This window comes from Peromyscus maniculatus, chromosome 22, assembly GCF_049852395.1.
Source record: "Peromyscus maniculatus bairdii isolate BWxNUB_F1_BW_parent chromosome 22, HU_Pman_BW_mat_3.1, whole genome shotgun sequence".
Taxonomy (NCBI): Eukaryota; Metazoa; Chordata; class Mammalia; order Rodentia; family Cricetidae; genus Peromyscus; species Peromyscus maniculatus.
This window is the reverse complement of record NC_134873.1, coordinates 4,263-21,722: the sequence shown is the minus strand read 5'-3', so window position 1 is coordinate 21,722 and position 17,460 is coordinate 4,263. Positions and strand designations below refer to the sequence as shown.

The 17,460-nt window shown below is 42.1% G+C and overlaps 1 protein-coding gene, 1 long non-coding RNA gene and 1 pseudogene across 6 annotated transcripts in view; 1 reads left to right on the top strand and 2 right to left on the bottom strand.

Moving 5' to 3' along the window:
• The window catches only part of LOC143270128 (uncharacterized), a 71,007-nt gene extending 69,079 nt beyond the window's left edge, over positions 1-1,928 (bottom strand). For 4 of the 5 annotated variants that reach the window (XR_013047094.1, XR_013047095.1, XM_076558993.1 and 1 more), the window contains exon 1: positions 1,700-1,928. The gene's annotated coding sequence lies outside the window, so the exon portion shown is untranslated. The remainder of the gene's footprint in view (positions 1-1,699) is intronic. The other variant, XM_076558994.1, reaches the window with a different exon arrangement.
• Positions 1-13,378, top strand: part of LOC102913078 (excitatory amino acid transporter 4-like) — a 106,325-nt pseudogene extending 92,947 nt beyond the window's left edge.
• On the bottom strand, positions 2,926-6,425 carry LOC143270130 (uncharacterized). Its single transcript, XR_013047101.1, has 3 exons — positions 6,247-6,425; positions 3,350-3,392; positions 2,926-3,009 (listed from the first exon to the last, which is right to left on the bottom strand). It is a non-coding gene; the product is annotated as an uncharacterized LOC143270130 (long non-coding RNA).
• Positions 13,379-17,460: the final 4,082 nt, after the last annotated feature.

Genomic DNA, 17,460 nt, shown 5'->3' with positions numbered 1-17,460 from the left:
GCTCTCGCAATGTAATCAGTAAGAAATCATTGGCCAGAAATGTGTATAATCCACTATATGGATGATATTTTGATAGCTGGAAAAGATGGTGGCAAGGTTTTAAAATGTTATGATGAACTTAATAATGCCTTGCAAAGTAAGGGACTGGAGGTAGCACTTGATAAAGTTCAGCTAAAGGTTCCATATACTTATCTTGGATTCCAAATGATGGCATCTAAAATTTCCTCTCAGAAATTAGAGTTAAGATTAGGTAAATTTAAAACCCTAAATGATTTCTAAAAACTTCTTGGAGTTATTAATTGGCTTATCCCATATTTGAATCTCAGTAAGTGATGTAAAAACTCTTTATGATATATTACCTGGAAATGGTAGTGCATGTCTCCCTGTGAGCTTACTCTGGCAGGGAAAAAAGCATTTCAAATCATAGAACAAGCCACACGATCACAAGCTGCCACATTTATGGATTATGATAAACCTATGAAATTTATTATATATAGAACAGTTCTTTCATCAACTGCTGTTTTTTGACAGACTGCACCTTTAATGTGGACCCATCTCCTGGCCACACCTAAAAGGGACATTGGACCATATTATGAGGCTGTATCTCATCTTATAATTTTAGGGAGAGAACAAGGAAGGTGCTATTTTGGTAGAGAACCAGATGTTATTATACAACCTTATACCAAAGAACAAATTGATTGGCTTATGCAAACTACTGAATTCTGGCCTATTGCTTTGGCCTCATATTTGGGAATCTTAGATAATCATTACCCTCCAGATAAAATTGATTTTGCCAATAAGCATGAATTTATATTCTCTATGTGACATCATTTGTTCCCTTGAGGGATGCCCTATTGGTATTCACTGATGGCTCCTCAACAGGCACCAATGCTTTTGCTTATAATTATGAAGTAGTGTAATTTACTACAAATGGCTCCTTTGCTTAAATAACAGAGCTACATGCTGTCATTGCAGTTTTTCAGCATTTTCTGATCAATTTCTTAATATCCATACAGATCGTGCTTACATTGCACACTCTGCGCCTTTGCTGGAAACTACCAGTCAAAATACAAATGTTTCCAACCCTGGGGATTTGTTTAGGCAATTGCAAACACTTATTCAAAGGAGAACGTGCCCTTTCTTCATAAGGCACTTATGTGCTCATTCTGGACTCCCAGGGCCTTTGGCTGAGGGAAATCAGAAAGCTCAACCAGCTGCTTGCCCATGATCCTCTAATGCACCAAAAGTGGAAACCTTTAAAGATTAATTTGTGTGTGTGTGTGTGTGTGTGTGTGTGTGTGTGTGTGTGCGCGTGCCTTTGTCTGATTGTTTAATTGGAACTATTTGGACATTTCACCACATATATTTATTTCATATATATTTATGTATTTTGCATTTATACATATATAACGAATCATATATGAATATTTATTCATGTTTCATATCTGTTTTATATATCATATTTATATGACATATATGTATGTATATGTTTCAAAGCCCCATAAAGACTTATAGCATATCACCCTGTTGTACAGCAGCTTCCTCTAAATTGAAAAATTCACTCCAGTAGGGAGCTGGAAAATTCATGAAATTCAGGAAGTAAACAAACTTCCCATTTGAGAAATCCTAAGCTTACAAGATTCATGAAGTCCCTTCCCTGTCTTTATAAAACCATTAGATAAATGTAGGAGACTCTGACCTGCCAAGCTGTCAAGAGGAGATTCCGGACCTGGTGAGCTGCTTGCAAATTACACAGAGAGCTCCTCCAGGAATACAGCTTTCAACAGTTGCCACCCACGCTGGGATGGACTTTTCTGGTGATGCAACAGCTTTTGAGTCATGCCTGCTCCTGTATGTAACCCCTCACCTACACTCCAATTAAAAAGCCTGCCAAGAAATCATTGGCTCACTAAATTGGTGCAATCATGACTTTGGTCTCTCATGGGGTGACAGACCTGCGTGTTTTATCTCCCCAGAAAAAGTTTCAGACACAACTCTTCAACATGTATAAATTCCATGTCCACAGACACAAGCAACAGTGGACTGAAAATGCTGAAAAAACCATTTATGTAGTGAACACATGCAGACCTTTGTGTGTCATTAGTTTCTAAACCAGCAGTTCTCACCTGTGGGTCATGGCCTTTGGAAAACATGTATTTTGTATCATCTTAGGAACTGTGACACCACTCAGTGGCAAAATTAAAGTTATGAAGTAGCAACAAAAAAAATGTTATGCTTGTGGGTCACCACAACATGAGGAACGGAACTGCATTACAGAGCCACAGCGTCAGGAAGTTTGAGAACCACTGCTCTAAATGGTTCTAATGCAGAACAGCTGTCTGCAGATCATTTACGTGTGTTAGCTGTCCTGCATCACCTAGACGTGATCTAGAGGTCATCTGCAATTTCTACCCTAGATAGAAGAGCCTTGAGCAGCGAAGATTTTGTGTACAATCTTTGTTAATGCCAAGGGAAAGTATAATTTTTTATCTGTATTTTAAATTTCTTAATAAAACTTATGACTAAAGAAATGAATAACTGTGCCAGCAAGACAGCTCACAGCAGGGCAAAGTGTTTCCTGAGCACAGGCCTGATGATCTCAGTTAGATCTTCAGACCCATAGTGGGAGGAGAGAAACAACCCCCAAAAGTTGTCATGTGAGCTCCACACCAACACCTGACATGCATTCACACACACACACACACACACACACACACACACACACACGAACACACACGCACTCACGCACACACACAAACACACTGAAAATAATAATGATAATGATAATAATAATAATAATAAAAGAAATTAGTAACTGACATTTGCCTAATATAAACAAGTCCTGGGTTTTATCCTCTTCACCAAAGAAAAGAAATGAGTAACCAAATAGTGAGGATGTTAAAAACCAAGCATAGAAAATGGATATATAGTCTGCATCTTTATGTCTAGCCTTCAATAAAGGGGTTGCTATGCGCCCCCTGCTGGCCAAATTCAGTCCACTGCTTGCTTCTGTAAATAAAGTTTTACATGAAAGTGTAAGTCCTCTTCACATGTTGCCTGTGGCTGCTTTTCTACTATGAACCCCAAACTGATGCTCAGACAGATTTTAGGACATCTGTGATCAGAAGTCTCAGAACCCCGACTCCAGCTTCCTAGCCTCAATGAGTTCCATAACCTGGCCACCCTTTGCATCACCATCATAGCCATGGGCAGTACACATATTCTCCCAGAATCCTCCCCAAAGTCCCCCCACTCAGGCCCTTCTTCCCACCCTTCTCCTTGGGAAGTAAGCTCCCTCCACCATCCACCCTCCATCCCTCCTTCATTAAACCATGGGCTTCCTCCTAACCTGTTTGAAGCAGCTCTCCACAAGGTTAGGTGGAAACATATTTCTGCACAAAAACATCAGAGTAGGGAAAGTGGTTAGAGTTTGGGAGTGAGCCAAAGGTCATTCCTGCACTGATAGCAATGGCAATAGTAGCAGCAGGCAATATAGAAATGCGTGGTGTGGGCCCAGTGTTGAGTAAAGTATCTGCCCTACATCATCTGACATAATCCCTGCAATGACCCTAGAAGTAAACACTGTAAACATCTCTAGCTTCCACAGGAGGTAACCAAAGGCCAGAGGAGATAACCTAGACCCATAGAGCTGCTCAGAGTTGCAGATGTAACTTACCATGGATTGATTATAGTTAGGGCCCTCCCAAAGTCATGGAATCTGATTGCCATAAAGGTGATGGTGGAGCCTTGGACTAAAGAAGTTTACAGAGTAATAGGAAGTGGCTTTGTTTTTGACATGCTTGCTCTGGATAACCATCATGTACTCTTTGCCATGTTAGGATGCAGCTAGAAGGTCCTCACTAGATGCTGGTGCAAAGATTCTTTTGGGCCCTGTATAACCTTTGTAAATGACTCAGTTTTCTTTCCTGATTCCTCAACTCTGTCCCATGCATTCAAGGCTGCCATTCGACATAGAATTAAGTTTTGGATATCATATAAACATTGTGTTTGTACTGCAGCATATTGGCCTTCTCCAACAAGGTGATCCTGGAAGACTTGTATTCCTTTATCCCTCCCTTGTTTTCCTATGTTTTTAGCCTCTTCCTTGAACCACATTTGCCACTGGAACCGTTGACCAGGTTCTAGAACAGCCTGTGCCAGCTCCTGCCAGTCCTGTGGTATAATCTTATTGTATGTTGACCAGGAGTTTAACATTTTCTTTATATATGGGGAATGCATGCCATAAGATACTATTGCTTCCTTAAACCTTTGTAAATCTAACATTTCCATTGGAGTCCAAATATTTTGTGTATTCACTTCATCAGGTAACTGCTGTACAGTTACTGGATAAATTAAGGTTGACTGTGTGAAAACAGGCTTTTTTCTGTACCCTTATGATCCAATGTTGAAACAACTTCACTGTTAATTTCTTTTCTTTAACAGATTTTCTAAAACTTTTATCCTGTCACTTTTATTGACTATCTTTTTAAGTAGTAAAATGAGGATAAGAAAAGTAATAAAGTGCATAATTTGATCAATATTAATCTTCTCGTACAGTCAAACTGCCTAAAATTTCAAACAAAGCCCAATTTTCTTCCAGTGTACACATAAAACCCATTTTTTTAGTGTGGAAAAAAATTGTATGAAGGATTAGAAGACAGAGGTTCAGTGTTCCAGGCTAATGGGGATGAAAGTGCTAAGAAACTTGATCTGGCATCATGGTTTGCCTTCTTGTTCTGAAAAGTTTCACTGTGCTCTGTGAGTGGGAGCAGTTATCACATGTCCACTGAGACAAAAGAGAAGAATTACCATAGTGAAAAATCACAGCTGTATACGTTTACAGTGATCTAGGCAGGCATGGTGAAGGTGTGGAACATAGCCTTGCATTTGAGTTCAACCCTGTACCTTTTGGATTTCTGCTTATTTATTGAATTGTTTTTAATTGTTAATTACTCCCTGCTGGCCCTTCTCTCCCTCTAGTTCTAGGGTAGGACTCAGGGCCTCCTGTACATTTGATGAATGCTCTACTCTTAAGCCATGCCCTATTAATCATCACTCATGTATGCTTTTACTAGCCTACAGTCAGCCTTTTAAAAAAAAATCACATTTATTCAGTGTGTGTGTGTGTGTGTGTGTGTGTGTGTGTGTGTGTACATGTGAGTGCAGGTGCCAATGAGGTCAGCAGGGGGCAAAGCAGTACTGAGCTGTCTGATGTGGGTGCTGGGAATGGAACTCTGGTCCTCTACAGAAGCAATATGCACCCTCAATCACTGAGCCATCTCCCACCCCTTGCCCAGTAGCTCTCTTTTTAACTTTTTATTTTAAGACAGGGTCCTACTAAGTTGCAGGTGCTGGTCCTGATCTTGTAAACAGCCTTCCACCACCATCCTCTAGAGTAGCTGATATTACAGGGCTGTCAACGGCTGGGTCAAAAGCCACGGTTTCTAAGCTGTTTGGTAACTTCCAAATGTTTGGCTGCTAAACAGATTGGCAGGTTTTATATTTATGTGCATTTTATTTAATTCATGAAAAACACATCATCCCGTTTTGGTTATCTTAGAAAAAAAGTAAGTCAATAAGAATAAATAAATACGGACACATGTAAAAAAAAGGGCCACAAAGTCTGAGGTTTCACCCCAAAGAGGTTCATGAACCTCAAGCTGGGACTAGAAATGTCATCATTTCTTTCCCAGTGACCCCTCCCTTACAACATAGCTGTCCTGGTCACGCACACAGGGCAGCCACATTAGTTGGGTACCACTGTTTCCCAGGCACCGGCTGATTTTGTCCTTGTGAAAAGTCGGCTATGGGCGTCTTAGGGCTGGACACCCAGCTACTGTGGATAGGGGGACTAGCCTAAAGGTGCCCTTTCAAGAGCTCTTATGCAATGGGCATTCAGCAAAGGCCTAGCACTTTAGTTTGAGTGCTGCAGCAGCTCCCAGTTGCTTGAGATGATCTCAGTGAAGGAGGCTGGAGGCAGAAAACCTGAAAGGTGTGCAGTATTTTGTGTGTTTTGTTTGTGTGTGTGTGTGTTTGTTTGTTTTTCTTCCCTGTCTCTAACCACCCTCTCTAGTGTTTGGGTCCGAAGACCTTAACCTTTTGCTGCTGGGATTAAAAACTGTATCTCATCCAGGGCAGGCTCTCAGTAGTCTCCACATGGGCATCGCCCCTCCCCTGACTTCTGAGCTGCAAGTGCCTGCCCCTCCACCTTACCCACTCCTTTCCTGAAATCCTCCCTCACCAGACCTGGTCTCCTCTGTCCCCAGAGAGAGGCGATGAGCAGTCATGGCAACAGTCTGTTCCTGAGGCAGAGCAGCCAGCACCTGGGTGGTGTGGGCTCTCCCGGTGACCTCAGGACAGTTGGCAGCAGAGAGCACTGCGCATGCGCATGCGCCTGCAGTCCATGATCAGAGAGCATGTGTGGCACTTTCTGCGCAGAAATGCCTTCATCTTGCTCACAGTCAGCGCTGTGATCATTGGTGAGCTCTGCTTCTGGGAGGCGGGACTTCTATTAACTACCCACCCTCTCTGGTGCACTCATCGCACAATCCCTTAGCCCATCAGAGGACTCAGGTAGAGAGGGCACATACATGCACAAACACAGCTGTATGAACACGATGTGATGTCACATGTGTGGGTATGGGCATCTGCAAGTACACTGAACAGACATGCACTTTACGACTACACACAGAGAAGGATAAATATATCTTACATATGAATATATCTTACATATCTTAATTTAGAAGTGCAGTCACATAAACTGTGCTAACGTTCATAAAAATATGCAACTATCCATCACACCCTTAAGGGATTGGTTCTGCAAACACTACCCCATTTTTTTTAAGGAACTTGATTGTCTATTGGTTTGGATGTCCACAAGCATTTGTTATCTGTGGATGCTCAAGTCCCTTAAATAAAATGGGGTAGTGTTGCCAGATCTGTGGCTATCTTGGTCTCTAGGTTATTTGTAACACCCAAAGCAATGTAACTGCTAGGTAAATAGTTGTTATACTGTATTGTCTAGGAAATATTGATAAGAGAAAAAATCTCTACATGTTCAACAGACACAACTTAAGGAATTATGAGGTTGTATAAAATAATGGGTTCCTCATGACATCTTCATATTTGTATACAATGTGTTTTGATTATATTCTTTTTCCTTTACCCCCTCTTACCTAGTCACCCTCTGCTGGTTCCTTTTCTCTCCCCAAATAGCCCCTTTTTTGCATTCCACAGATAATTTCCCCCTAAAAATTTCCATGTGTACTTGATTATTTAGACAGTGTGGATTCCAAGGATACCACAGCCAGCTGTCTTGGACTTTGTGAATACTTTCACACACTCATCTATGCATTTACATCTACATGCTTAGAAGCCCAATTTCATATGCACTTCCATATTTGAAAGTGGTAGCATAGAGCTGGAGTGAAGACTCAGTGGTTAAGAGCACTGGTTGTTCTTCCAGAGGTACTGAGTTCAGTTCCCACATAGTGGCTCACAACCATCTGTAATGAGGTCTGGTACCTTCTTCTGGCCCACAGGAGAACACTGTATGCATAATCTGAAAAAAAAAGAAAATAATAACACAGACAAAAGAGTCATACTTATAGACACACCCAAGAAATGCATGTGCATACCTTTGTATATGATCCTATGTACATATGAATGTGCACACACACCTATGCACACACAAATGCATACAATGCACATATATATCCATGTGCACACAACTCCATGCACACATTCATTCACACAAATCCTCACCATGCACACACACATATATACCCATGCTCACACAAATGTACACATACTTACACACATACACACATGCACATACATACCCATATATACATCTTTTTATACATGCCCATTCATTCACAAACACCCACATTTGTATATAACACAAGCACACACACACACACACATACACATACCCATGAACAAATGTATCCATGCACACACAAATCCATGTAATACCCATGTACACAAATGCACCTCCTAGAATAGTCACTGCTCACCCTACTATACTCTTTTAGAGATGGATGGACAGTGCTTGGGGTTGAGATTCATAGTTCATTCCATGAACCTTTCCTGGCATTGCCTTGCGCCCACACCAGCTCTTCTACCACCAGATCAAGTACTTCTCTTTTCCTGGTGAGCTGCTCATGAGGATGCTGCAGATGCTGGTGCTCCCCCTCATCGTCTCCAGCCTTGTCCCAGGTGAGACCCCAAGCCACTGTGCATCTACAGGACCCATTCCAAGCCCACACTTGAGAAAAGAGCCAGGGCTTCCCCACCAATGGGGGCCCTTTCCAAACACATCAACTCAAGCTGTTCCCAGATCTTGCTTCAGTCTTGCTGTCACAGGATCCTTGTGTCCCAATAACTTCCTTGTACTTGTTGTTGAAAGTAAAATCCCATCCTGCCAGAGCTCTGGTCTCTCCAGGGGGGAAAGAAAGGCTTTGGAGAGTCAGGGGAGTTAGCTTGGATATGGGGTAGATGATAAATGGAATGTGGTTGAACATGGAGGAAGTGAGTGGGATGGAGGTGCCAGGATGGAGGGTGGAGGAAGGAAAGGAGCTTTGATGTGTTATGCAGCATCTTTTCTTCTGGATAGTAGTTGTTTTCGCTTCAGGGCCATCGGATCTTCATTTTATGGTTCACCTTTGATGCTGGAGTAGAAGAGCATGTATAGGCAATATGTCAGCAAGTGTGCATGGCTGTTGCCCTGGTTTCATTTATGTTGTTACAATAAAATATTTGACAAAAAACAACTTAGGGGAGAAAGGGTTTATTTTAGCTCACAGTTCCAGGTTAGAGTCTATCACTCAGGGAAGACAACATAGGAACTTGAAGCAGTTCATCATAACCCACCCACAACCAAGAGCAGAGAGAAAATAAATGGACACATGCTTATTTGTATCAAGTTACATCTCTACATGTATACAGTCCAGAATCCCTTTCCTAGGGAATGGTGCTACACACAATGATTGTCCTTCCTCCTTCAATGTAATCTGGACCCCCCAGTCATGCCACAGGTCCACCTGATTTATAAAATTCCCCATTGAGCCTCTCTTCCTAGTGGTACTTGCTCGTGTTAAGTTAACAACTAAAACTACTCACCAGAGTTGTGTTTCAATACAACTTTACAAAAGTAAATAGTGCACCAGATTTAGGCCATAGGTGATGTTTAGTAAGCCTTGGGTTTAGGGACAGAAATAATGATCAAGGCTGGTTTCTTAGGTTGGGCTTCTTTGAAGCCGAGCCTGACATGTAGATCTGGTCACCAGAAACTCTTCAAGGGAGAAACACATGAAGAAGTGAAGATAGAAGGACAGGATGGGGAAGGAAGCTAAGCAAAGGCATGTGTTCAGAAGAAGGCTGGTGTCTCAGTGTGCTCCCACTGGGCAGGGGCTCTGAAGTGTGAGCAACATCATGGAGGTGTCTCTCACTACCAATTCTGTCTTCATCTGAATCCCTGCACCAGCAATCATTGACTGTTGCTGAACACTGGGACCTTTCTGGAGGAGGAAGCTCCCATTCTGCTGAGGATCACTCTCAGGAGAAAAGTGCAGATTGGTAGTATCTCAAACTCATAGCAACTGGATGGTTGCATGGCCTGGTAGGAGACATATAGGTACAGCATGAACAGTATCCAGGCTAAATGTAGAAAGGGGTGGGTTCAAGTGAGGTGGGAGTTGTGGTGGACCCTGGCATGAAGACTTCAATGATTGTGATATTTATGGTGCAGGATAAGGAGAGGGTTGGGTGGAAGTTGAAAGGTTAACTTAGAGTAAAGGGGAGGTATTGTGATTGGTGCAGTTATTTGGAGTAATAAAATGGAGTGGTATGTGTCCATTTGTTTTTAGCTTGAGAATCAAAAACTGAATCATCCCTGGGTTGAAACACCAGTGGATTGGTTTCAAGATCCCTATAAACACCAATACCTGAGGATGCTGAAGCCCTTTCTGTAAATTGATGTAGTGTTTGCAGATGACCTATGCCTCTCCTCTCGTGTTCTTTCAGATCATCTCTAGGTGGTGGGTATACACTGTACACTGTAAAACTTTATTTCAAAGTGACACAAAACTTTTATTTACTTTTATATACTTATTTTGTTATTATTATTTAATCATGTGTCTATGTGGGTATATACACATGAATGCATGTGCCCATGGAGGTCAGAAATGGGCATCAGATACCCTGGAGCTGGAATTACAAGTGGTAGTGAGCCACAGAATATTTGTGTTGATACTGGAATTTGGGTTCCCTGTAAGAGCAGTATGTGTTCTTAACACTGAGTAATCTTACCAGCTCCCTTTATTAACTTAATAAACTATAATCAAATTACATTTTGCCTGATAATATATTTATTTGTGATAGCATAAAATTTGTTGTGTAGATAACTCTCAGCATTAGAAGGTGAACCATGTTTTTTGTGGACATCTTCAGTTAAGGGATGTGCAATGAGTTTGAGCTGATGGTATGGAATGGGTGGACCAGATGGAGGCTAAAAGGAATGGGTGCTGTTGCACGAACTGCATTATCTCTTTTCTAGGTATGGCATCCCTGGACAACAAGGCAACAGGGAGGATGGGAATGCGGGCAGCTGTGCACTACATGGTGACCATAGTCATTGTGGTTTTCACTGGGATCCTAATGGTCACCATCATCCATCTTGGGAAAGGCTCCAAGGAGGGGCTGCACCATGAGAGCCAAATTCAGACTGTCCCAACAGCTCATGCATTCATGGACCTGGTCAGGTGACATTCTCATTTTGTTGGGACTTCCAGATATGCATGCAGCAATTCTTTTCTATGAGAGACTACAGGAAAAGGTGGATCTAGTTTGGAAAAGGAAGCAACTATTGGTTGCCATTTCTGCCCTGGATCCTTGCATATCCTTAAGAAAGCTAAGTCTAGGTCTGATCTTTGAGCTCTGAGGCTGGAGAGGACACTGTTGTAGTATCCCAGGACGGAGTAAGAAGAGCTGCTGCTGTTCAATAGTTGTTCATAACCTCTTTGGTGAGCAAATGATTCTCTTTTATTTTTCTGGAGCTGAGGACTGAACCTAGGGTCTTTCACTTGCTAGGCAAGTGATCTACCACTGAGCTAAAACCCCAACCCGTGCAAATGATTCTCTTAGTCCAATAAGATTTTGCCTGTCAGAAGTAATGTCAAATCCAGTCATACTGTTCCTATGGTACTGACTTGGCACCGGAAGAGTTTAGGAACTCTTACGGTGTTCTCTGCTGCTATTATACACTAGCTGAGGTCCAATGAGATGGCTTAGTGAATAAAGGTATTTGCTGCCAAGCCTGACCACCCGAGTTCAATCCTCTGGACCATCCTCGTGGTGGAAGGAGAGAACAGAGTCCTGTAAGTTGTCCTCCCAACTCCATGTACATGCTGTGGCATATGTGTACGTACACACACACACACACAGACACACAGACACACACACACACACACACAGACACACACACACACGCCTAAATAAATAAAAGTTAGGGCCAGTGAAATGATTTAGTGGATAAAGACACTTATCACCATGCCTGACAACCTGACAGGATCCACATGGTGGAATGAGAGAACCGACTCCTACAAGTTGTCTACCATTTATCTGTATACCATGGCACTGTGCCTCTGAATAAGTGTATTAAAATTGAAATGAAAAGTATAGTTGAAACTGAGTTAGTTGTAAAATGAAAACAAAACCAAAGAACCAAAAGACAAAGGTTTATTTAGTTCATGTTCAGGGACCTAGGATGTCCAACAACTTTGCACCAGCATCTAGTGAGGATCTTCTAGCTGCATCATAATAAGGCAGAGAGCACAAGATGGTTATCAAGAGCAAGCATATCAAAAACAAGGCCACTTCCTATTACTCTGTAAACTTCTTTAGTCCAAGGCTCCACCATCACCTTTATGGCACTCAGATTCCATGACTTTGGGTGGGGCCTAATTATAATCAATCCATGGTAAGTTACATCTGCAACTCTGAGCAGCTCTATGGGTCTGGGCGATCTCCTCTGGCCTTTGGTTACCTCCTGTGGAAGCTAGAGATGTTTACAGTGTTTACTTCTAGGGTCATTGCAGGGTTTATGTCAGATGATGAAGGGCAGGTACTTTGCTCAACCCTGGGCCCACACCATGCATTTCTATATTGTCTGCTGCTACAGTTGCCATGGTTATCAGTGCAGGAATGCCCTTTGGCTCACTCCCAAACTCTAACCACTTTCCCTTCTCTGATGTTTTTGTGCAGAAATATGTTTCCACCTAACCTTGTGGAGGCCTGCTTCAAACAGGTTAGGAGAAGCACATGGTTTAATGAAGGAGGGATGGAGGGTGGAGGGAGCTTACTTCCCAAGGAGAAGGGTGGGAAGAAGGGCCTGAGTGGGGGGACCTTGGGGACGATTCTGGGAGAATATGTGTACCACACATGGCTATGTTGGTGATGCAAAGGGTGGCCAGGTTATGGAATTCATGGAGGCTAGGATGCTGGGGTCGAGGTTCTGAGACTTCTGATCACAGATGTCCTAAAATCTGTCTGAGCATGAGCTTGGGGTTCATAGTAGAAAAGCAGACACAGGCAGCATGTGAAGAGGACTTACACTTTCCTGTAAAACTATATTTACAGAAGCAAGTAGTGGACTGAATTTGGCCAGCAGGGGGCGCATAGCAAGCCCTTTACTGAAGGCTAGACATAAAGATGCAGACTATATATCCATTTTCTATGCTTGGTTTTTAACATCCTCACTATTTGGTTACTCATTTCTTTTCTTTGGTGAAGAGGATGAAACCCAGGACTTGTTTATATTAGGCAAATGCCAGTTACTAATTTCTTTTTATATTATCATTATCGTTACATTTTCAGTGTGTTTGTGTGGGGTGTGTGTGTGTGTTCATGCAAATGAGAAGTATGGAACACAGGGCCTCACAGGCCTAACTCCAGTTTTTTATATTTGTTTTTTTGTGATATTTATGAAAGAGCTAACCACCATACTGAATCTGGTATCAATTTCTCTGCATTTCAGTTTAAGATGCTGTACAGCACACGAGTGGTAACCAGGATGATTGTAAGGACAGAGAATGGGTCAGAACTGGGGGCCTCCATGTCTCCCCCATCCTCAGTGGAGAATGAAACCAGCATCCTGGAAAATGTCACCCTTGGGCACCCTGCAGGAGGTGATAAACTTTGAGGAGACTGTGCCTGTGCCTGGTTCAGCCAGTGGCATCAATACCTTGGGCCTTGTGGTCTTCTCTTGGCCTTCGGGTTGGTCATTGTTGGCATGAAGCACAAAGGCCATGTCCTGAGGGACTTCTTTGACAGCCTCAATGAGGCTACTATGAGGCCGGTGGGCATCAGCATCTGGTGAGTAGTTGGTGGGTGCATGTGCCTGGGTGAGGCAGTGGTGGTGGTTCCTGGGGGTGATGGTGACCAGGCTGATGGGACTGTTGGAGACATTTGGCCCCTCATTCATCTGTGTGTTAGTTAATTTAATCATCAAATCATCAGTTCATTCATATCTTTCTGTAGTGAGTTATTCAGCAGTTCATAACTCCATTAATCTATTTACTCACTCACTCACTTGTGCATTCACTCTGTGATTCATTCACTCATTCATCTATGTTCATCCTCCCACACATTGTGTCACCCACTTTCCTCCCATTTTTGTGTAATAAAAATATGTTCTTAGATAATTTCATACATGTATAAAAAGTGTCTTGATAATACCCATATTCCCATTCTCCCTCGACTTCTCTCAGACTCTCATGTTCCCCTTCCAACTCTATATCATCATATGCATGTGTTTGTATATATCTCCCATTGATTCCAATGAGAACTGTCTGTATGAACATGGATGAGGGCATAGCCACTGATTTGGGCAACCTACAGGATGCCTCATCAAGGAAAAAATTTGGCTTTCCATTCCCCAGAAGCCATTAACTCTCAAAATAGTTTCTCAGCTAAGAGCAGGGCTTGTGAGTCTCTCCTCAGTCCATGTTGGAATATTGACTGGCTTGATCCTGTGTCAATTTGTGCAGACAACTACAGTTGCTGTGAGGTCATTGTGCTGTTTTTGAGACAGGTCTTACTATGTAGCCTGGGATTGTCTGGATCCTGCCAACCTTTTCTGTCAGCCTCCTGATTAGTGGGATTACAGGCATGCACCACCACATTTCTGCATTTGTTAATTCAATCATCAACTCACTGATTCACTTCCTCATTCTTTTCTGCAGTGATTCAATTCAGTAACTTTTTCTTTCATTCATTCCCTCATCTATTTCTTGTATTCACTCATTCATTCTCATTTTTCTAGCATTGGCCCACTCACTTATCTTCTTTTAAAGTCTTTTTCTATTTATCAGTTAAATAATTTCTTCATGTATCTATTCACTGATAAATATGTTCATTAGTTAAATTACTTCACAATTATCACTCTATTACATTTAACTATCTATCTATCTATCTATCATCTATCTATCTATCTATCTATCTATCTATCTATCTATCTATCTATCTATCTATTGTGTCAGAGTACATGTGTATGGATATGCAAACCACAGCATGCATGTGGACATAGAGGATAAAGTTGTGAGAGTTAGTGCTCTCTTCCTACCATGTGGATTTCAGGATCCAACTCAGGCCTTCAGGCTTGGCACAACGTATCTTTACCTGGGGAGCCATCTTTCTGGCCCCTGTAATTATTTTTAAGTGCTAGGGTTGAACCAAGGCCTTATGTCTACTAGATAATCAATCACTCTAACACTGAGCTGTACCTTCAGTTTCCTAAATAATAATCTTTTTTCCCTGGTGCTCAGGATGGAACCTAGGGCCTTGAGTAAGCTAGGCAATAACTGTGACACTGAGCTGTAGTATTAACACCATTAGTTAAGACATTGACTGCATTTGTGTATTTACTCACCCAAACCAGCACACTTGGATTCACTCCCAAACCTGTTGATTTATGTATGCATTTGCCATTTTCTCATTTACTCCCTCAGATATTCCATTTATCTCTTCACTTTCATACTTACTCATGCCCTGTTTTATTTTCCTTTCTACATTTGGGTATGGTGTGATGTGCATGCGAATGTATGTTATTTTTGAATGAGTGGGGGGAAGTATGTGTGTGGTGGCCCCAGGGCATGTTGGGTATCATTTTCCATAGCTCTTATACCATGGCAACTCTTATAAAGGAAAAAATTTAATTAGGGCTGGTTTCCATAGCTCTTATTCATTAAGGAAGGATCCCTCAGTCAAATCTGGAGCTCAAGGAAGTGGCTCATCTTGCTAGCCAAATTGACCTGACTTCCCTTCTGAGGCTGGGTTGGCCTAGCCTATCAAGCATTACATAGGTTTTGGAGGGTCTACACTCTGGTCCTCATGCTTACATGATAAGTGTTTCAACCACTACTCCATCTTCCAACACCCATGTTCCCTTTTCACATTAATTTTTTTCAAAATTATTTCACTCTTCACTAGCTCATTCGTCTAGCAGACAGTTTCCCAGGCTTGAGACACAGTGATACACTGAAGTCATACTTTATCTTGAAGAAGTTTGTAAAATCCAGGGGGAGACAGATGTAGACCACTATGTGTAACACAAAGCCATAGGTGCCATAGCAAAGCTCCAGCTGTGGTGGATGGACCCATATGCAGTGGATGCTCCCTGGGAAGATGAGGAGTGAGCCATACATCTGGGCTTGAAAGGAAAGTAAGAACCTAATTAGATGTGAAGAGGAGAGAGGTACATCACCAACAAGAAAGAGAACAGGCAAAGCCTGAGAAACGCCGAGTGACTGGACAAGAAGGACTCTAGTTTCATTTTGGTTGCTGTGATAAAATTCTGACATAAAGAGCAAATGATTATTTATAGCCTCACATTTCTAGGTTACAGTCCATTATTGTAGAGAAGACAAAACAGGAACTTCAAACATCACATCACAGTGAAGAGTAGAGAGAATCAACACATGAATCCCTGCTTGCTTGCTTGCTTAGTTTCAGCCAGCTTCTTCTATTATTACACAGTCCAGGGCCAAGCCCATTAAATAGTGCTGCCCACAGTGGACTATCTCTTTCTACAACAATTTGCAATTAAGAGAGTCTCCCAAGCACATTCCCATAAGCCAACCTACTCTAGATAATTCCTCATTGAAACTGTCTTCTCAGGTGATTTTAGGTTGTGTCAAGTTGAAACTTCAAACTAACTAGCACAAAAAGCAATTTGTGGAAATTTTGAAGGCCAGAGATAGGGGATGTTTTAGTGTCTTGGTTAGAGTTTCTATAGCTGTGAAGAGACACCATGAGCATGGCAACTCTTATAAAGGAAAACATTTAATTAGGGCTGTTTTACAGTTCAGTGATTTAGTTCATTAATTTCATGGTAGGAAGTGTGGTGGCATGCAAGCAGGCATGGTGCTAGAGAAGGAGCAAAGAGTTCTACATCTGGACCTGCAGGCAGCCGAAAGAGAGAAACACACTGGGCCTGGCTCGAGCATCTGAAACATCAAAGCCTGCCCCCAATAACACACTTCCTCCAACAATACCACATGTAGTCCAATGAGGCCATACCTCCCAAAAGTGCCACTCCTTATGAGCCTAGGGGTACCATTTTCATTCAAACTGCCATACTTAGTAATTAATGCCTAAGGACCGAATTCTGAAGGGAATAGTCATCTGGAGTTGAGCTGAAAGGGGCTTGAATGAGAGAATGAGATAAAGATTCCAGAAGGCTCAATGCTGATGTTGTAGGAACTTTTCTGCTTATCAGATGAGCAGTGAGTAACCAATGTGAGGTGGGTACATTCATAGAATCCAGTTGTATTAATTAGCTTTTCTGTTGCTATGACAAAATGCCCGGGAAAACCAATTTAAAGAGGGAAGGTTTATTTTTGCCTCACAGGTTTGCAGGAAACAGTGCATGGTTGGCTGGCTCCATTGCGTTTGGGCCATGATGGTGAATGGATATAGCCAATGCAGCTGCTAACTTCACTGCATCTAGGAAAAAGAGAGGGAGAGAGGGAGAGACTGCGGAGAAGACATGTCCTTCAAGGGTATACACCCAATGATCTACTGCCTTTTACGAGGCCTTTCCTATAGTTTGCTCCCAATAGCTCATTCAGCTATGATTCCATCAATTGATAACCCATAGCAGAGATTGGAACTCTCATGAACAGTTAGCTTCTACAGGTCCCACCTCAGAGCACTAGCCTTCAACATATGAGCCTTTGGGGAAATATTTTGGGAGAAAACCCTAACAACAATGCTATTAAAAATATTTTATTTTATATATGTGTGTGGATGTGTAAATGGGTGTGCAGGTGTTTCTGTGGGTACCCATAGAGACCAGAAAATGGTGCTATATCCCTTGAGCTGGAGTTAGAAGTGTTTTTGAGCTGTCCAGTGTGGATGATGTGTCCAAAATGAGAATTTCATCATTGAACAGCAAGTACT